Raw genomic sequence first — 21,945 nt, forward strand, 5'->3', positions numbered from 1 at the left:
AAATCTCATATTTGTCATTTCTTTTTAAGCAAGCATCATAGACCTTCTTGCTTCCAACTGCTACTCAAAGCATGGGCTCACCTGGGGGGAGATCTTTGATATATTCTTGCCAGAGAATCTCTGAACTTCAGAGCTTGAAGGAACATCAGAGATAATCTCATCCATTTGGTTTATTTTAGAGATGACAAAGCTGAGTCCCTGAGAGGAGAAAGGACTTGCTCAGGTTTATTCAGAGTTGGCAGCAGAGTCAGTATCCACGTCATTTTCTACCTTCTGGTTTAAAATGTTGTCTCAGCACATTAGTGGGTCCGTTGTGTTTTCTGAGCTAGTAATACTGTGACTATTTCAGGGTCAAAACTATTTGGGAAACACTGGATACCTTATGTTTCCTTTGAAGCTCTGTGGTGAAATAAGTCTGGTAATATCAAGTTAAAAAACAATTTTATTAATTGAAAGTCTTTAGTACTCCAAATGACATTTGCTTTTATTTATTTATTTTGGTGGGATTTTTTTTTAGGTGGGTTTTGAGTAAATATTTTTTTTACTAGATTTTATGTATAAATTTAATATTTGTTATATAGTTTTTGACTCAGTAGTACATACACATGGCTCAAATTTCAAAGGCACAAAAGGGATCTGAGGAAGAGCCTTTTCTTATCTGTTCCCTCAACCACTCAGGTCCCATCCCAATCTGGCAATCAGTGTTCCCAGAATACATCCAGAGGTAGTTCATTGGTGTACACTCAACAAAATAGCTCCGTGTCACATGTTGGTACAAAAAGAACTTTCTCATTGTTTGTTCCTATAGCATGGTGTTCTGATCAATATTTGAATTTCCAACTGGAATATAGTCTCCACCCTCAAGGGCACACAGATTCCTGGAAAAAATGAGGTATCTTCATTATGATCCCTAAAAGAGGTAGGAATTGCTCACGAGAAGCATACAAAGTGTGGTGAGCATGTGGAAGAAAGAAACGATCCCTCTCAGGTAGGTGTGGTTTGGGGTAGGAGCTGTAACCTGGGAAGGTAACTGAGGCAGGAGAGTCTCAGTTGAGGGATAGCTCCAAGCTGTTACTCATCACACTGACCTTTATTTTAAAGCAAAGAAGCCCTGGATATCTGTATCTGGCCAATATCAACATTTAGATGCTAGGCACAAAAGCTTCATTTTTATTAGCTATATTGGTTGCCCATATATCAGAACCAGTCTTAAAGTGGAATCAGACATGTATATCAGATATCATTTGGAGTAATGAGTGTATTTTCCTAATCTTTCCAACACCAACCTTACAACTCATCTCCAGTAGCATGCATACTAATTAATTTGTTTTCCATATAGTAATAAGATTAGCAACCTCGCATTTACACGGGGTACTGAGTCATGTTCAAATAAAACAAGTTCTAATGAGAAAAATTGGATGCGGCAGCAAATCATGTCCCACTTGGCATCCAGGTTTATGTGTGTTTGTCTGTCTTTGTTATACTTATTTGTGTCAGGATCTCACTGTAAACAAGATGATTTCTTTCATGTTGGGTTAGTCTGGGTAAATTTGTTTAATGAACAACAAAGTCATTGTAAACACTGCACAAATCTGAATGCCTTGCAGCTTGGCTAGGAATCTTTTAAGCTGCTGCAAAAAATAAAAGGTGTCAACAGGAAAACAATAGTGGGGGGGAAATGCTATTAATATATACGCTCTTATGCAGCCTGGACCAGCTATTTCCGGATAGTTGAAGAGTTCATGGTGAAATGGGATGTGACCTTGGACAGTCACTCTGCCTCCTCTAATCTGAGCCTCAGTTTCTCCCTCTGTCAATTGGACAGAGTTTTCTAGGCATGTGAATGTCCCATCAGAATCAACTGGGGGGGGGGGTCTTTAAAAGAACACAGGTGGCCAAGCTGTTTCACTAAATCCCAGTCCTTTAAAATTCCAGTTTCTAAGGGTCACTGTCCCAGAATCTGTATTTAAAAAAATAAGTTCCTCAGGGACTTCCCTGGTGATCCAGTGGTTAAGACTTTGCTTTTCAGTGCAGGGGACACAGGCTCTATTCTTGGTCAGGGAGCTAAGATTCCCACATACTTTATGGTTTAAAAAACTACAACATTAAACAGAAGCAATATTGTAACAAATTTAATAAAGACTTAAAAAAATAAGTTCATCGAGTGATTTAATGACTAGTCTGGTTTGATCCTTACTGGACTAGACAGATTACCAAGATCTTTTCCAGGTCTTAGGTTGTTTCTTCCTGATTTCATGGCCATAAAACCCCATGATTCTAAAACCTCATTTTAGAAATACTGTTGCTTTCATTTGAGCCAAGAAAAAGAACCATTTATGGTGCCAGGAACCTGGATTCTAGTTCTTTGACAGATGAAGGACCAAACGTCACTATACTCTGAATCTGTCTCTTCATTCACAAAACAAGGGCTCTGAACCAGGCAATGTCAGAAGGTCCTTCCTCTCTGACGTTCCAGGGCCCAATTTCTGACCCCATTGGGAATCTCCATCTGCATATAAACTGCCATCTAGTTCACTTTCAAAAACAGATATTGGCATGAAGGCTGGTTGTGGTCATCTGCAGTAACCTACTCATTCTTTCTGAGGCCAAGAGTACCTCTTCTGGCCCCTCCCTCATGGTAGGTTCTGCTCTATCTGGCACTTTCCTGAATAAGAGCCAAGAGGGTGTGCCCTGGCTGACAGCCTGGCACTTCCAAGACCCTCATTGTTTTCCCCCCATTTGAGACTCAATTCATTTCAGCTTTTCTTTCTCCTTCATGGAAGGATCTATATCTCCAGGCAGCGACCCACTCTAGTACTCTTGCCTGGAAATTCCCATGGACGGAGGCACCTGGTAGGCTGCAGTCCACGGGGTCGCGAAGAGTCAGACACGACTGAGCAACTTCACTTTCACCTTTCACTTTTATGCATTGGAGAAGGAAATGGCAACGCACTCCAGTGTTCTTGCCTGGAGAATCCCAAGGATGGGGGAGCCTGGTGGGCTGCCGTCTATGGGGTCGCACAGAGTCGGACACGACTGAAGTGACTTAGCAGCAGCAGCAGCAGCATACTCTCCACCATTCCCAGCCCAGATGCTCCTGTGTATTGATAGTGAGACCCACAAAACATCTGAGGAATAAATGAACAGGTGAGTGAATGAAAGTCACCTGAGGCACTGAATGTTAGGCTCCAGCCTAACATTAGGCTCCAGCCCTAACATTCAGTGCCTCTTGGTCCTCAGTGGGGTCCGTACTCAGTGAGGTGGAGAGAGAAGGCTTGTCAGATCTACAGACTGCATAGGAGTGAGCTAACAGCTTGGTCCCTTTGCCCAAACAGAGCTCTTTGTCAGTTTTCTAACTTCATATGAATGGGATCATATTGGGTGTATTCTCTATGTGTTTCCTCTTTTACCCAATGTCACACTTTATTTCTTGACTGGAGGAGGGGTTACCAGCATTTGCTTCATTCATTAAACTATACACATGTTCTTTATGTATTTTTCAGTGTGTTAGTCAGTCAGTCATGTCAACTCTGTGACCCCATGGACAGGCTCCTCTGTCCATGGAACTCTCCAGGCAAGAAGACTGGAGTGGGTTGCCATTCCCTTCTCCAGGAAATCTTCCCAACCCAGGGATTGAACCCAGGTCTCCCATATTGTGGGCAGATGCTTTACCATCTGAGCCACCAGGGAAGCACATTTTTCAGTATCTGTCACAATTAAAGAAGGAAAACTGAGGGAGTCCAACACGGTTACTGTTCAATTTTGTCCTCAAGAGACAATCTAGAATGTCTTAGAAAAAGACTCTGCTGGGGCTTCCCTGGTGGTCCGGTGGTTAAGACTTCACCTTCCAATGCAGGGGTTCGGGTTCCATCCCTGGTTAAAGAGCTAAGATCCCATATGCCTTGTGGCCAAAAAACCAAAACATAAAACATAAGCAATATTGTAACAAATTCAGTAAAGACTTCTTTCAAAAAAGAAAAAGACTGTTCCTCTTAGGGAAAAGTGACTTGGGAATCTTTTACAAAGTATAAAGATCCTTGGGGAAGTTTTTCCACTTGGGGACATAACCTCACAGCTTCCTAATTACCTTCCTTTTTTTTTTTTTTCACTACTTAGTGAACATTCACTTTACAAACAGCAGCACTGCCCTCCCTTTCTACCTCAGACATAAACCCTTGTGCCTTCACCAGCAAGTCCTGTAGCTTGCCTGAGCTCTGGTTTCTCCACATGAAAAATGATGGCGTCGCCTGCAGCTGGTGGTAGCAGGGTGAGGTGGGCACACACACAAATGTGGTTTCAAGACCCAATCTGTCATACCTATGATCAGGTCTGAATCCACACATGTGGCAAAGTAACAGTGTGGAAAATGGGGGCTACAGGCTTTGTGTTGATAGATAAACCTGAGAAAGAGTGGGGAAATCACTTTCTATTAAAAGCCCCAGTTCAGTAACACTTCAGTGTTACCTGCCTGAGCTGCCTTACGCATTGCTCTGTGGGGAGGCCGGGTTTAATGAAGTAGGATAAACCACACAGGCACATTAGTTAGCCTCAGCACAGGCAGGATTAACTTTACACTCCATTTGCAAGAGCAAATCTCCTCTCCTAGAGTTTGTTATAAAGGGATTTAGAATCACAGGATGATGGAGCTGGAAGAGAGCTCCTAAGACATCATCATAATCCTCCCCCGCCATTTTACAGAGGGTCAAAAACTGAAGTCCAGAGAGCGGAAGGGACGTGCCCAAGGTCACCTACTGAATTAGCGGCGGAGCTCAGGTTGGAACCTGGGTCTCCTGATCCCCAGGCCTGTGTCCTCAACATTTTCCGATGAATTACTACCTGGCTGTCTTGAAACAAGAGTGGTTTTCTTGATGGCTTTACTCCATACCCCTTCACGGGTGTGTGAACAAGCCAGGTGATTCTGAGGAGGAAGAATCTGTTGCACGGGTTGCATTAGGAACATTCTGAGATTTTGGGTTATTCTAGGAACTGTACCCTAGGGGCTAAATGCAGATAGCCCTTATAATGCCAGAAGCAGCATCAGCAGCTAACAATATTTAACACTCACCATATATTGCTAGGCTCTGTTCTATATTCTGTAGAATGTTAGTGTTAGTTGCTCAGTCGTGTCCAACTCTTTGAGACCCCATGGAGTATAGCCCGCCAGCCTTTTCTGTCCATGGAATTCTCCAGGCAAGAATAGTGGAGTGGGTTGCTATTCCCTTCTCCAGAGGATCTTTCTGACCCAGGGTTTGAATCTGCATCTCCTGTGTCTCCTGCATCGCAGGCAGATTCTTTACTGCTGAGCCACCAGGGAAGCTCATATTCTATATAAGTGCTTCCTGTATTTTCATTCATTCAGCCTTCACAACAATCCTGCAAGGCATTTATTATCATGTACATACTAGCATCATCCTCATTTTACAGAGGAGGAAACTGAAGCAGAGAGGCTAAGTAACATGCTCAGGGTCACAGATTGCAAATTGCTAAGCTGGGATTTGAAGCAAGGAATCCAGCTCCAGAGTCTGGGCTCTCATAGTCGAGCCCCATCTACCTTTGTGCCTATCCCACCTTTCTTCTGGATGCCACCCTCCAGTAAACATATACTCCTCCTCTCTCTTGTGTATTGTCCTCCTCTCTGGCCATGCTATACTGAGAGCTTCCAGTTCCTGAACTTCTGCTTCCTTTTCCTGGAGGACCCTTTTCTTATCTGCACCTGTCAAAGATCTTCAAGGCCCAGTCCAAATGCTCTAGATAGAACCTCATATCTAGAATCTCTCTCTTTTCTATATTTGTGATTCTTACCCTTTTTTCAGAGGGTGCTTCATGTTTTCAAGAGAGATGGATGTTCTTCCAGAACCACTCTCTAACCTCCCCACTGCTGGGTGCCCTTACAGGCCAGCCTCTGTAGATGCCATCAACCAGACCTTCTTGTCCTTGTATTTTTTTTTTGTTCTTTTTGGTTCAGCCAATGAGAGGCATCAGATAGAAAGCTGAGGACAGGAGAAGACAGAAGTGAGAATGTTTATTTCTTTGATGCTCTGAATAGGATATAGCTGGGGATGTGGGCTTACAATGAAGAAAAGTAAGATGCTGTTTAAGACTTTTCTATGCTTCTCTGGTTCACCAGAATAATCCTTAGCATGACATTCAAGGCCCTTTGTGGCCTGGTCCCTGCTCAGCTGGCAGTTTCATTTCTCCCCAGGGACCTCTCTGTGACATATCATAACAGAGGGGTCTGAGGTCCTGCGAGGAGAAAGGTGAGGGGAACACAAAGGCTGCCTTTAGAGTCATCAAATGCCCCTTTGACAGGGAGGGTCAGGAGACCTTCTGACCAGTTTCTGGAGTCAGAATCTTCTGCCAACTGCACATCTCAGAGAAGAGCAGCAAGGATGAGTCAGCAGCAGGTCTGAAGAGTGACTGGGAGATGCAGTGGGAGCCAGGAGAGACATCATACTGGGAAGGAAGAGGGATCTGGGGTGGGGGGAAATGGGGTGGCCTGGATCCATGCTGGAGGTCAGAAGAGCTGCATAGATGGGAACGAGCCAAGAATATTGGACTCCCCAGAACTGAGAATCAGGCTGATGATGGGGAAGGCTATGGAGAAGTAGATTTGAGCTTCCTCAGGGAATATTTTTCTACCAACCAAGTCTGCCACTGTTAGGTTTACCTGGGGGCTGTGAGGCCCAAATCAAGGAAAATAAGGGACAAAAGCCCAAATCAAGGAAACCTAAGGGAAAAAAGAGACTATTTGAGTTCATGTAAATGGGTAGTTCAGGGTAGAGTTTGAGGGTGTCGTTGGATGTCTTGCCACTCCTTCTTGGTTCTGGCTTTGTACTAGTTGAGTTCTCTCACTGTGCAGCTGGGCATTGCAGACATAGCTTCAATTCCTACTCTACCCAATCTCAGTGAACCTAATTGAAGAGCATATATACAGCCTCAGAGAAGAACTTTGATAGGTCCATGTCCAGAACCAAGCCAACCACTTGGCTGGAAATAGCTGATTGTCAGGCCTGGTCACCTGTAAACCATATCAGATAGTATCCAACTAGGAAACAGAAAGAATTCTGAACAGAGGGAATTTATTGGTTATACACAATGGATGGAAAGGCTTCAGGAGCCTTCATGAGAATAGTGAAGCAACCCAGATATTAGCAGGCTACTGCTAATCCTAAATTCATGGGATGAGAGAGGTGATGGTGCTGGAGGGGTCACCTAGTAGAAGGTGGACCACGGTGGGTCTGTGCAGTGGGATTTGGATCTAAGCCATGGGAGAAATGCAGCTACAGTGCAAGACTCTGAATCCATCTCTCCCTATACAGAGGGGGACACAAAGGGCTTCTCCCTTTCTTCCCCCTCCAATCTCCTGCCAATGCCTCCCATTGATCAGACCCACCAGAACCCAGCTGACATGGGAGTCTGGGACTGAGGACCTCTGCGGTTAGTCCCCTCCCCTCTGCCATACAAAGAAGGGCAGAGGAAAGGCAAGAAGGGGTGTGAGGGCAAGCAGACCAGGGAGCAGCATACCACCCATGTCCTGTTAGAACCACTTGGCATAAAGAAGTAGCTGTTCCCCCAAGCAAGTTGGTGCTGTTATCAGAAGGGGAAAAGAATGCTAGACAGCATTTACCAGCTGTCCAAGTATACAGCAGGTTGCTTTGTGAGGTAGTGAGATGTCCATCACTGAAGGTGTTAACAGACTGGATGCCTGTAGTCATGGATCCGAAGGGGCATTACTGAGTATAATGGAAGATGATTAGGACTGTCCCTAAATCCCTTCCATTCTTACCTTGTATATTTCCTGTTTTTAGACATGTTGTTTTTTCCATAAGCCTAGGTCATTCATTTCTGTGATTAAAAGACTAGCAAACTTGTAAACTGCAAGCAGATTTGATTTGTAACAAACTGAGGAACCAACTGGGCCACTGGTTGGAAATATTTCCCACTTGCATCTGGTCTTTCTTGCTACATCTTTGCTAGTGTGTCAGCAGTACTGTTGCCAAAAATGAGACCTAAAAGTTTACTTTTACCCTTTTGGCAGAATCAATAAACTGGATTATTAAAGTTTTGTCTTCCCTCTTTGAAACTCCCAGAAGAAAAGAAATCACAAGAACAGATCTTGGCATAGAAAGAAAATGAGACAAAGAATGTAATCATACTACTAGTGAATGGTTTTCAGACTGACATCTGTACATTAAGAATATGTAAAAATACCAATTTCATGCTCTGACAACTTATTCTGCATCAGGGGTGGGGTAATGCCTTGGGAATGCCACATGTCAAAGCATTACATAATGTCAGTTATTCATGTGCGCCTTTGATGAGATATCACTGGGAATGGGAATTCCTTAAGGGAGAGATGTCTTAAGAAGAGGGAGGGAGAGGGGAAGCAAAAGGAAAGGAACGAAAAGGAAGCAAAGAAGAGACAAAGGAAGAAAGCTTCCAAGTCAGAATAAAAGAATGACTGTACGAAGAAAAGTTACTATACACATATATATTTAAACATATGTACAAACCCAATCAAAGCAACCGTGCGGAGGAGTTACACATCTACTTTTATTTTCTACAGTTAGAATATCCACGTTGGATTTTTTTCATATGTAAAAGTTATTTTTCACCTGCATTTTTATAGTATCAACAAATACCTCACCCAAATGCATAATTTCATACAGTGGCTATCATATAAGTAAAAATTCACATTTTCTAAGTTCTTTATCATAACAATTTCCCCATATTATCATATAGGCTTCACAAAGACCAATTAAATTACTTAAGGATATTCCAAAGTATACTTGTGCTAAAATTTACTTATCTATTCTTGTGTCATTGGACTTCTAGGGTTCCTCCTCCTTTTTCCATAATTACAGATAACGGCAGATGCACATCTTCATACATTCAATGCTTTCAACAAACTTTTCTATGACAGGTACTGTGTTAGGCAATAGTGATTATCTGGAAGGATTCCACTTCTGGGTCAGGAGGGAAATACAAATGAACGCACAATTACAATTCAGAACTCTAACCGTCTGCTACCTGATGTGTGGTTCACAGACCAGCAGCATCAGCTTCACCGGGGATCTTGTTAGAAATGGAAAATCTTAGGCCCCACCCCAGACCTACTGAATCAGAATCTGAATTTTAACAAGATCCCCAAGTGATATGTGTGCACATTACAAGTTTGAGAAACTGCCAATCCCAATCCTCTCCTGTCTGCCTTGGCAGGTCACTGGATTGATCATTCTCAAGTCTTCCTTGCCTTTCCAGTTTCTTTTCTATTTTTCCACAGCCACAAACATGCTCAGGTCTGTCTTAAAAACATGCTAAAACCCCTCAAACCTTAACGTTACTTTCGTTCTGCTAAAACCCTCAAAAGACTTGCCATGTGTATTCTCCATAACAGAACTTCTCTCACCAGGGATTGAACCCATGACCCCTGCAGTAGGGGCTCAGAGTCTTAACCACTGGACCACCAGGGAAGTCCCTAACCTCATATTATTGATGACATGCTTTGAGATTTCTTTTATGGAATCTGATGATTCTTAAATAGATTAGGATCTCAAAAGTCTTGCTAGTCAATGTTCATTAAACAGTCACTTAGATCTAAGCCTTGAGGCACAAATCCAACTAGGAATAATAACGAATGAGAGTAGATCCTTGAAATACTAGCTCCCTGTCCCTAGGATATTAACATAGTGAGACTATTATTACTTATATAGTTTGATTTATGGTATATATTTTTAAAATTTCATGATTTCATAAGGAAAAGCAGTCTCCAGGAAAAATTAAAAGCCATTGATATGAATGTCTAAATTTTCAGGAATGATTTCATAGCCTGGATGAAAATTGTGTGCTCTCTCCATCACCTCGCAATTTGAAGAACTGAAAAATCATGAATAATAAAAAAGGATGTTAAACTTTTCAACAGATCCAGATGGGTACCAATGTCATTGAGAATTCCTGAGAATCACCTTGATTGCTGCTTCAGACTAGGAGCCTGAATTAATATTGCTTCCCATTTGGGCTTTAAGTGACACAGTTTCTATAATTACATTTTAAAACAGTACTGACGTTGTCTATTATTTTTGGCAAATGAAAAACATCCAAACTTTAAAGGGTAACGTTCAGTCATTTCACTTGCCACTCTCTATTTCTGCTTTAACCTTTCAGAATTGGGTGCAGCTGAAAGAATGAAGGACTGTGAACTGGAAGCCAGCACTAACATTTTTACTGGGTACTTGCAAACTCTGTCTTCATTTTGGGTCCTAGATTTCCCTTCTGTAAAATAATGGAGCTGTTGTCCTAGATGTCCCTTTCAGCCACTGTTCTAGAGTTTCTTATTCAACAGTCACTGGATGAAGAGAAATTGTCAATGAAATGACAGGGCAGCCATAAGAACTCTAGTCTCTTTTTTCAGGGCTTGAAGATGGCTTTTTTTTTTTAAGTACTTTTTTTTAAAAACATGGACCATTTTTAAAGTCTTTGTATAATTTGTTACAATATTGCTTCTGTTTTATGTTTTGGTTTTTCAACTGAGAGGCATGCGGGATCTTAGCTCCTTGACCAGGGATCAAACCCGTATCCCCTCCATTGGAAGTCTTAACCACTGGACCACCAGGGAAGGCCCCCATAAAGAATTCTTATTCTTGTTTTCTAATCTTAGGGAGCAGGGAACTGGGTCCATCTGTGGATCATGTTGCTCATCATTCCTACTCTCCCTCATCTCCCAATCTCCCCATGTCATGCCATGTTCTGGACAGTGGGAGTCACTGATTGTTTCTCAGTGTGAGAGTCACACTTACCAGTTTTCTTTGCTTATCTTATTCCTTTATCAGGAGATCCCCCTGCCTTCTCTACTAGTAAACTCTTATTCTTTTCAGTTTTACTTTTACTTTTATATTTTGACATAATTTTAGACTTAAATATAAATTGCAAAATGAGTACAAAGAATTCTCAAATACTTTTTACCCAGAATCCCCAAATGTTAACTTTTTATCACATTTGTGTTATCATTCTCCCTTCTCTCTTCCTTTCCTTTGCCTCCAACACAATTTTTTTCTGAATCACTTGAGAATCAGTTTCAGACCTGATATCTTTTTACTGCAAGTACTTCAGATTATACAGTCTAAAAAGACAAGGACATTCTGTTACACAGGGATTGCCAGATGGCTCACTGGTAAAGAAGCTGCCTACCAACGCAGGAAACATAAGAGATGAGCGTTTCATCTCTGGGTCAGGAAGATCTCCCAGAGGAGGAAATGGCAACCCACACCAGGATTCTTGCCAGGATAATCCCACAGACAGAGGAGCCTGGTGGGCTATCGTCCATGTGGTCACAATGAATCGGATGTGACTGAGCACACACATTCTCTTACATAACTGTAATACAAATATAAAGGACTGTGGGCCATGGGGGCCAAATCCAGAAAAAAAAAATCAGGAGAAGAAACAGCTACACAGCAGTGTCATCAAATCTAGCTTTATTTGGATTTTGCCATTTGTCCCAATAATATCCTCTATGGCAAAAGGAAGTCCCAGATCACACATTGAATTTATTATGTATCATGTCTCTTTTATTCTCCTTTAGTGCAGGAGAGTTCTCTGTCATGGTTTTTATGACACTGACATTTTTGAAATGTTTGAAGGGTCAAGTATTTTGTAGAATGTCTCTCCATTTTTTTTGGTCTCAGTTTCCTCATGATTACATTCAGCTTATATGCGTTGGTAGGAGTACCACAGAAGTGATGTGTTCTTCCCAGTGAATCACATCTCTCTCTGTAAGTGAAAGCCCCTCTTTCTTCCCTTCCACTCCGACTCCCTTCTTCAGAAGTCAGTAATCACTGTTATAGATTGGCATCCATCCAGTATTTTCTCTAGGCATTTATGTAAAGACATATCTACATATAGCCACACATAGAATCTTTATAAACTATAACAAAAATGAGTTCATAATGTACCTCAGTTCAGTTCAGTTCAGTCGCTCAGTCGTGTCCGACTCTTTGCAACCCCACGAATCGCAGCACGCCAGGCCTCCCTGTCCATCACCGACTCCCAGAGTTCACTCAGACTCACGTCCATCGAGTAAGTCCTGCCATCCAGCCATCTCATCCTCTGTCGTCCCCTTCTCCTCCTGCCCCCAAACCCTCCCAGCATCAGAGTCTTTTCCAATGAATCAACTCTTCGCATGAGGTGGCCAAAGTACTGGGGCTTCAGCTTTAGCATCATTCCTTCCAAAGAAATCCCAGGGCTGATCTCCTTCAGAATGGACTGGTTGGATCTCCTTGCAGTCCAAGGGACTCTCAAGAGTCTTCTCCAACACCACAGTTCAAAAGCATCAATTCTTCGGCACTCAGCCTTCTTCACAGTCCAACTCTCACATCCATACATGACCACTGGAAAAACCATATCCTTGACTAGACGGACCTTAGTCGGCAAAGTAATGTCTCTGCTTTTGAATATGCTATCTAGGTTGGTCATAACTTTCCTTCCAAGGAGTAAGCGTCTTTTAATTTCATGGCTGCAATCACCATCTGCAGTGATTTTGGAGCCCCCAAAAATAAAGTCTGACACTGTTTCCACTGTTTCCCCACCTATTTCCCATGAAGTCATGGGACCAGATGCCATGATCTTCGTTTTCTGAATGTTGAGCTTTAAGCCAACTTTTTAACTCTTCTCTTTTACTTTCATCAAGAGGCTTTTTAGTTCCTCTTCACTTTCTGCTATAAGGGTGGTGTCATCTGCATATCTGAGGTTATTGATATTTCTCCCGGCAATCTTGATTCCAGCTTGTGTTTCTTCTAGTCCAGTGTTTCTCATGATGTACTCTGCATATAAGTTAAATAAGCAGGGTGACAATATACAGCCTTGACGTACTCCTTTTCCTATTTGGAACCTGTCTGTTGTTCCATGTCCAGTTCTAACTGTTGCTTCCTGGCCTGCATACAGATTTCTCAAGAGGCAGGTTAGGTGGTCTGGTATTCCCATCTCTTTCAGAATTTTCCACAGTTTATTGTGATCCACACAATCAAAGGCTTTGGCATAGTCAATAAAGCAGAAATAGATGTTTTTCTGGAACTCTCTTGCTTTTTCCATGATCCAGCGGATGTTGGCAATTTAATCTCTGGTTCCTCTGCCTTTTCTAAAACCAGCTTGAACATCAGGAAGTTCACGGTTCACGTATTGCTGAAGCCTGGCTTGGAGAATTTTGAGCATTACTTTACTAGCATGTGAGATGAGTGCAAAATATACCTATTGCTCTGCAATTTGTCTATTTCACTCAACTGTATGTCTTGGAGATCTTTCTACGTAAGTATATTCTGATTTATCACATTCTTTCAAAAGCAGCATAATATGAAAAAAATAGTATAGCTATATCCTTGTTTATTTCATGCCCTAGGGCTCAGTTGGTAAAGAGTCTGCCTGCAATGCAAGAGACCCAGGTTCAATCCCTGGGTTGGGAAGATCCCCTGGAGAAGGAAATGGCAAATCACTCCAGTATTCTTGCCTTGGACAATTCCATAGACAGAGGAGCCTGTAGACCATGGGGTCACAAGAGTTGGACAAGACCGAGCAACTAAACCTATTGATGAACATTTATGTTGTTTTCCTTTCTATCACAATCTTTCTACATATATTTAAGAACATAATTCACAATTTTGATGGATCCTGTCAACTAGCTCCCTTAAAAGGCTTTTCCAACTGGTATTTCTATCCACAGTGTATGAGGTCATTTGCATTTTTCTGATTATTAGTGATGCTGAATACCTCTGATTGTAGTTCACAGCCTTTTGGATTTCTTCTGTGAATGGCATGTTGGTGTTCTTTGCAGACAGAATGTTGGACTGTTGTTTTACTAACCACTTACTTGGCCTCCTCTGCAGAAGGAGGCTTTTTTACTTACCCTAGGCAGCCAGCTGCTCCCTCCTTTGCTGTTTCATACCACTGTTCAAACTGTACCCAGGTCTTCATTTGGCAAACATTCCATGCTGAGTCCACTCATTCCACAAGCTATCTCTGGGAACTTGCTATCTCTGGGTACTCGCTATCTCTGGGTACTCTGCCTTGGGTTAAGTGCTGGGAAGACAGGAGCAGTTCATCACGATCTTCACCCTTGAGTTTAGCTTTGAATGGCAGCTTTGGGTATAGAAAAGAGCATAGGTTTTGGAATGACACAAGACTTGAGTTTGAATCCCAGCTGTGCAATTTAGAGGAAGTCACATGACCTCACCAACTCACAATTTCCACACTAATGAAATGGGCTAACACTCCCTTATAATATATCTGAGAAACAATATACCTAAGTGGCTCACAAGGGCCTGTTACACAGTAGACTTTCCTGAATAGATAGCAATGGAAAGGCAACTGGTAAAAGGTCAAAATGATTAGTGAATTTTCAGAGGTTCTAGGTCCTAGAAGAAAATAAAGTAGGTAGCACCTCTGTCTGCAATGGAAGAGTAAGGACAAGTCACTTACCCAGATCCTGCTCCCCTCTATCCCCCACCTTGCCTGCCCTCTGCAGTAGCTTTCTGCCATGGGGAAAGCAGGTGCTTCCTTTTTCAAATGAATGGATTCTTTAGAACATTCTCTGTAACAGAGGCTCCAGGATATTCATGCATGCTGCCACCTGTGATCTCAAGAGGTGTGGACCAGAGACAGTGTGAGGTGGAAAGAGAAATACTATGTGTGGGGAGAGCCTCAGAGACCTGGATGATACATACAGCTCTGCCTCTGCCAGGTGACTCTCAGCAGGTCTCTTCCCTTGTTGGTTTCAGTTTCCCCATCACAATAGGAGACTAATTCTCATGATTTCTAAGAGCCATCTAAATGAGATCTCACCATGTAAAGGCAGGCTGTGTGTATATATACACTACTCTCCTTGGTTAGAAATCTCCACATCCCTGAGCTCCCTGTAGCTCTTTACATCATCTTAGTATCATGGAGCACTACACTGCATTCCAGTTATTTGGAGTCATGACAAGGTTTCCCACTGAACTGACAGCTTGATCCACATCCATATTCCTTTAACACCATTACTGAGTGTTGTCTGTCAAGCACTATATTAGCTGGTGAAGATACAAAGACAAAACATCTATTTCTATTTTCTGGGAGCCCATCCTCCAGTTAGGAGACAATTTTAAGAGAAACACAACTGCCTTGATGGAGGTTTCTCCAAAGTGTAGGGAAGCCCAGTGAAGGCAGGTTTGTTCTCTCTGTCTGAGTTGGAAGGTTTCCTTGAAGACCCAGTGTTCAGCAGAGTAGGGTGGACTTTATCGGCTATAGGGGTGCTCTCTGTAAAGGCAAAGGTAGGATAGAACATAGTGTCATTGCAGCAACTGCCCAGTCTTCAACTTGGCAGTGAAGAAGTAGGCAGATGTCAGCTCATGAAGTGTTCTTCATGCTATCCAAACAACTCTAGGTTTTATGACATAACCTGCCAGGAGTAATTAAAGCATTTTTAAGCGTATGAACTTACCAAGTCTTTGTTGAGTGCAGGAGTAACAGTAATAGAAAAAAGAGAGGACTGGGCACAGTAAATAGGAACATTTCTTAACTATGTGGCCTTGGGCAAGTTACTTAGCTTCTGAATCTGTTCCCTTTTTTAAAACTCTCAACCTCAAATAGTTGTTAAAATTTCAAAGTTTATATGTGGTAAATTTATAGACATAAGACTGACACTTGATAAAAGCTCAGTATATTGTTTTCTAAAAGAAAACATTTTTTTTTTCCACACAAATATACATTACCTAAAAATCTAGTAATTTCTGTGGCTCATTTCTTGGCCTGATTCCTCCTCTGCAAAATCTGTGTGTGTGTGTGCGCGCGCATGCGCGCGCGCGCGCGCGCACGCGCACGTGCTCAGGCAAATCCAACTCTTTGCAACCCCATGGACTGTAGCCAGCCAGGTCACTCTGTCCATGGAATTTTCCAGGCAAGAATACTAGAGCAGGATGCCATTTCCTATTCCAGGGGTCTTCCCCACCCAGGGATTGAACCCCTATCTCCTGCATCTCCTGCACTGGCAAGTGGATTCTTTACCACTGCACCACCTGGGCTTCCTGCAAAACGGGTGGGCCCACCGATTTTATCTTTTCACTGTATCCTGTCTTCCTTCCTAGCACTTACCATAATGTTAACTAACATTTCTAATTATTTTCCAGATCAAACTCTGACTATAATTAACTATTTGTATTCTGCTTCTCTGGTAGACTCTAGCTCTATGAGACCAGCTGCTAAGTCACTTCAGTCGTGTCCGACTCTGTGTGACCCCATAGACGGCAGCCCACCAGGCTCCCCCGTCCCGGGGATTTTCTTATTATTATATCTGCAATTGCTAACACTGTCTGGCTCTTAACATATGTTCAACATCAGTTCAGTTCAGTCGCCCAGTCATGTCTGACTCTTTGCAACCCCATGGACTGCAGCATACCAGGCTTCCTTGTCCATCACCAACTCCGGGAGCTTACTCAAACTCGTGTCCATTGAGGTGGTGATACCATCCAACCATCTCATCCTCTGTCGTCCCCTTCTCCTCCCGCCTTCAATCTTTCCAAGCATCAGGGTCTTTTCAAATGAGTCAGTTCTTCGCATCAGGTGGCCAAAGTATTGGAGTTTCATCAGCTTCAGCATCAGTCCTTCCAATGAATATTCAGGACTGATTTCCTTTAGGATTGATTCCTTTATATGTTCAAATAAATGTTGGCAAAATTAATCAATGTTAAGATTATCTTTCAAGCCTGTTGTCAAAGGCCAACGAACTGCTAAAGATGGCCAGTGAGTTTATAACTAAAATAATTTGCGAGAAGAGAAACCCAAAGTCAGGGACTCCCAACACAATCTGTAGCTGCCTGAGGCTTCCAAAGGACCAGTACTAACTTCAATCTTTAGCGAGAGTGCAGTTCTTAAAGGTTCACAAAGAATTAAATCTGTTGTCTTCTATTATAGTATAAAAAAGAGCCGAAAGCGCCCCAGGGTAAACTAAGTTCAACTTCAACTTAGACATGGAAGGGGCTTGCCTAGGATCACCTAGCTCAAGAGAGAAGGATCTAGAAGCCAGGTGCTCTCAAAGAGGCTTTTCCCTCTCTGGGGTTCCCCGGATCCGAAGCCTCCTGCTGTACCAGCCCTCGTCCAGTACCTGGCTCTCAGATCCGCTCCCGCGCCACGTGGCACAAGGAGGGTGTCCCCTGAGATCTGGGAGAAGGCGGAGCCTGGTCTAAACCTCGCCCTGGAGCATCATGGGAGATGTAGTGTTTATCTCCAGCACGGAAAGTGCTAACTCTCTCAGATTTGGCTCGGTAAGTAGCATATCACCTGTGCAGGTCCTTCAAACATGCTATTCCCTAACACAGATTCAGCCTAGATACTTGTGAAAGAAGCCGTTTCTTTCACGTGCTCAGGCAAGTCCTGAGCAAACAAATAAAGGCAAACAAATAAAAGACTATATGCGGGGAAGGCAAAGGGTTAATAGTTATTACGCACGTCTACTGGAGGCGAGGAGTGGGCGGGGACAGAAGACGACTTCCAGGAGCTCTGTTTTCACCGGAAGTGCCTTCCCTCCTCGTGGGTCCGCGCGGACGCCGTTTCCTTACCTCATTTGTCTTCGCCCCTCCCCGTCCCTCTACGCGTTTTGGTTCCTGGTTGGTGCTTCCTGGTCGCAGCCGCGGCAGTGAGTATGTGTGACGGACCCCAAGGTGTCCATGGCCGGGGTGCCCCTGCCCGCCCTCCGCCTCCCCGCTAGGCTGTGGAACTAGCGCGTGTCTCCTCGCCGGCCTCCGTGTCCCCGTTTTTCCCTCACTCGTGGCGGGGCTCGTCTCGTGGCCTCTCAGTCGAGCTATGCGCCACGCGACTCCGCGGACCCGCTGTGGTGTCCGCCTCTCTCTGCCGCTCCGAGGCCTGTGGTTGTGGTTCAGAAATGGCTGAGCGCCCGTGGCCTTGGTGGGGAGTGGCGTTCCTGCCTACTTTACCTCCACAACCCCCAGAGATTCCTCTTTTAGGAAAGCTGTTCTGTCAATTAAACGCGAAGAGAGGTCGGCTTTTGAGAACCGAACAGTCCTGGACCAAGTCCAACCTCAGCTGTCAGAAGCAGCAACTGTAGCTGTTGGGACAGGAAAATTTCGAGGATTGGGCCCCTTCCCGCATGTGAAACAAGGAGACCTGCGCTGTATTCGCCGATGCCTTCCTTTTATCCTTCACATCCTGGGAGCCGGCAGTTAACTTAAACTTTAGGAGCTGCAGGTGTTGTGGGAAAACTGGCTGAGTGAGAGGCAGTAGGCCTGAGTTCCAGGGGCGGCTCCACAACTGGTGACTCTAAAATTCTTAGAAATCTTTTCTAGCGTGTATTTACCTTTATTTCAGATTACAGGATAGAATTAGGAGATCTTTAAGGCTCAATGAATAAATAAGCTTCTCAGGGTCTGTTTCTCTGTGTATAAAATGAGAGCGTTCAATTTAATGACTTTCAGGTCTCTTCGAAAACTCTTTAGGTTTTAAATATTTAGGCTGTGTGTATTTCAGACAGTATTGTGCTTTGAGGACAGTTCACTATGGCTGCTTTCAAGAGAATCTGAGAGTGCTGAATTAACCAAGGAAGACATGAAAGTGAGGGTTGTAAAATAGCTTCAAAGATTAAGATACTGTGTAGCATAAGTAAAAAGGCTGAGGGTGAAGAAAGTGTTGTGATAAAATTAGTTATTCTGTAAAGACTTTATGTCAGGAACAGCTGGACTTGTCTGAATAAATTAAGCAATATTTTCTCCTACCAACCTCTTGTATTCTGATTTTTTTGTGACCATTGTTTCCCACATTCGGGTTCGCTATCTCAGTTTGATTTACTTCCTAGTGAAAATCTTATTTGAAGAGTGGACAGAAAATATAATACTAGAGTCAGTAGTGTTTCAAATCTGTCACTGTCAGGATAGCTCACTAAGAGTAAGTCAGAAATTTTAAGTTGAAATTAAACTATTGATCATGTTCTAATGAAAGCTAGGCTTAAAATCAAGATGTGAATTTCATTTAAATTTCCTTGAGATGGATAACATCTCATCAAAAAGAAACATAGGCTAAAAGTTCTTTGAAAAGAAATAACAAGACTGAAGTGACCAGTTAGTAGACTGTAAGAGTAGAAATGTTGGTTTTAAAGATAGTACAGTAAAATCTGAAAGCTTAAATAAGCTTTAAGTTGTCTAGTTTAAAAAATTTCAGTGAATGAATACTGCTCCTACTTTTGAATGGCGAGAGGCTTTGCAGTTATTCTCTTATGTAAGAGCCATCTTTTTTGCTTGTGGCATTGCTATTTATTGTCTGAATACAAACTTGGGATGTTCTTGGATAGTAAACTGACAATGTATGCTTTTCTTTCCAGTTAAAATGCCTCTTTCATAGTTTTTAAACTCTACTGGGAAATAAAGTGGATATTTGTGAGATAAATTTAGGTGTTAAAACCAATGCATATATAGCTTTGAAGGAATTTTTTTTTAATCTTTATTTGAAATTGTTAATTTTTTAATGTTAGTGAACATTTGGTTGAGAATCAGGGAAATGTGTTTCTTAACCAGGTAAATAACTTTGGATAGGCCTCTTTATTTCTTTGGACCTAAGTTTCCTTATATATAAATTGAGAAGATTGTATGAGATACTCTGAAAAGTCTCTTCCAGATTTAAAATTTTGTGACTCTCATAGGGACTTTGTTATCTAGTTAAGTATGCCTGAGAATTGTATACAATAATCAAAAAGCCGAGAAGTCCTTCTAAATTAAGTTAGAAACATGTATGCTTTTTCATATTTGTCCTCTGAGTATACATAAAAAAAGAAAATTAATGCATTTGAGTGTAATTAAGGTAGTAACATAAACCAACACAGCCTCAGGCAAACCTTTACTCTGGCAAATATAAGCTACATAAATAGAAGAGCAGGTTATGCTGAGCACAGTTTTCAGTACAGAAGGTACAAAATCCTCTTAAAGGCCATAGGGGCTAAATTGTTAAATTCATTTTCTACATTTCAGGAAAAGAGATAAACCCTTAGACCCAAGGAAGTCTGTTTTTATTTCTGTAGTTTATTTTTGGCATACATTCACAGGTGTGCCTATGGCTCTATTTATTCTTAATCCCTTTCCTTTGGGATGGCTCCAGAGTAGTACAAATTTGTAACTCTGTAATTTAGCTCTTTAATTTTTTCTGTGCTGCACTGGAATTATGTTTTATCTTAAGTCCACACTGGATCCTCAGGATGGATCCAGTGAGGATTTTGAAGGAAGCATAATTCCTTTGACTTCTTTTAGAATTAATTTACCTATTAAATAAAAAGGAGAGGATTCATCTTTTATTTGAATTCCTCTGAGGCTAACATTTCAATATGAACTGATAAATGCTATGAGCATTATCATTCAGACAGCCACATTCAACTTGTATGACAACAACCGCATAGCAACCTGAAGGGCAGTGCAAGAAGGGAACAGATATATTGTACCTTTTAGAAGAAAAAAAAAAGGCATAGAGAGTTTGGGTCCCCCCAACTTTACTGAGATAAATTGACAAATAACATTGTGTATGTTTAAAGTGTACAACATAGTGATTTGATGTATGTATATATTGTGAAATGATTATTGCATTAAGGTTAATTAACAAACACATCCATCACCTCACATATTTGCCTTTTTTGTGTGTGATTAGAAAGTGTAAGATTTACACTCTGATTAGCCCTCAAATATGCTGAATAGTATTGTTGACTCAGAACTTTCGATCATCCTCCCCCCACCCCCACCCCAGCTTTATTGAGATACAATTGACACACAACATTGTAAAGGTTTAAGGTGTACAGCAAAAGTTTGTTTGTTTCTGTAAAACAAGAAAGTCCAGCATGGGTGTAGTACATTTTTTCCTCTTGTTCATTTGATTCTTGAAATCAGCAGGTTGTATCACCAAAAGTACCCTGACATTTTGGGCAGAGAGCTAAGAAAACAACTAGTGTTTCCAAATACTTTGTAGCTAAAAGCAGAGTAGAAAGGATAAATTATCATTGTTAATTGTTCTCTATACTGTCCATGATTTTTTAACAAAAAAGGGTTTTTCCCCAGCACTTTCATTTTGATTAGTGTTCCATTAGTAGCTAATCAAAACATCTGTGTAGATTTTTGGTTGATAATGTAAGAATCCTTGAAATAGTTGGAGACAACTACAAAATTCATCTCACCATAATGTTCATATCTTAGACACATATTAAGGGCTTCCCAGGTGGCTCAGTGGTGAACAGTCTGCCTGTCAGTGCAGGAGACACAGGCTTCCTGTGATTGGGAAGATCCTCTGCAGGAGGGCATGGCAACCCACTCCAGTATACTTACTTGCCTGGAAAATCCTGTGGACAGAGGAACGTGGCAGGCTACAGTCAATGGGGCTGCAAAGAGGCAGACATGACTGAGCACTAGCAGAAGGCACATATTAGATTTATTAGAGCTTTAAAACAAATTCCTGATGATATTATTCATATATTCAATCATTAGTCAACAGCCATTGATAGAAACCTTGATAAATGCCAGTTACTCTGTGTGGCTTTGGGGATCCCTTGTTTAATAAAGTGCATATAGTTCCTGCCCTCCTGGGGTGTGTGCTCTGTGCTTGTGGGAAATTTACATTGTATTAGTAATTAGAAATGTGAATGTTTTGAAATGATGTGGAAATGTTTAAGGGCGAGACAGTTTAGCCTGGTGGGTCAAGGAAAGCTTCTCTGAAGAAGTATCAATAATATTTAAACTGAATTGAGAGATGAGCAGGATTTAACATACTTACAGTAGGAAAGTAAAGTGCTCCTAAAGCTGAGTTTTACCTCAATTTTAGGTCTTTGATTAGTTTGTATTTCATACATATCTCTATAGATAGCACAGAAACAAACTAGGTTTATCATATTTTTAAAATTTTTAGCTGCACCGTGTGGCTTGTGGGGTCTTAGTTCCCCCACCA

At 42.0% G+C, this 21,945-nt stretch overlaps 1 protein-coding gene across 1 annotated transcript in view; it reads left to right on the forward strand.

Annotated features, from left to right (window-relative positions):
- The first annotated feature begins 17,633 nt into the window (after nucleotides 1–17,633).
- ZCCHC7 (zinc finger CCHC-type containing 7) overlaps nucleotides 17,634–21,945 on the forward strand; it is a 247,885-nt gene continuing 243,573 nt past the window's right edge. The window contains exon 1 of the mRNA XM_052645215.1: nucleotides 17,634–17,656. The gene's annotated coding sequence lies outside the window, so the exon portion shown is untranslated. The remainder of the gene's footprint in view (nucleotides 17,657–21,945) is intronic.

The sequence above is a fragment of the Budorcas taxicolor genome, chromosome 8 (genome assembly GCF_023091745.1).
Source record: "Budorcas taxicolor isolate Tak-1 chromosome 8, Takin1.1, whole genome shotgun sequence".
Lineage (NCBI taxonomy): Eukaryota > Metazoa > Chordata > Mammalia > Artiodactyla > Bovidae > Budorcas > Budorcas taxicolor.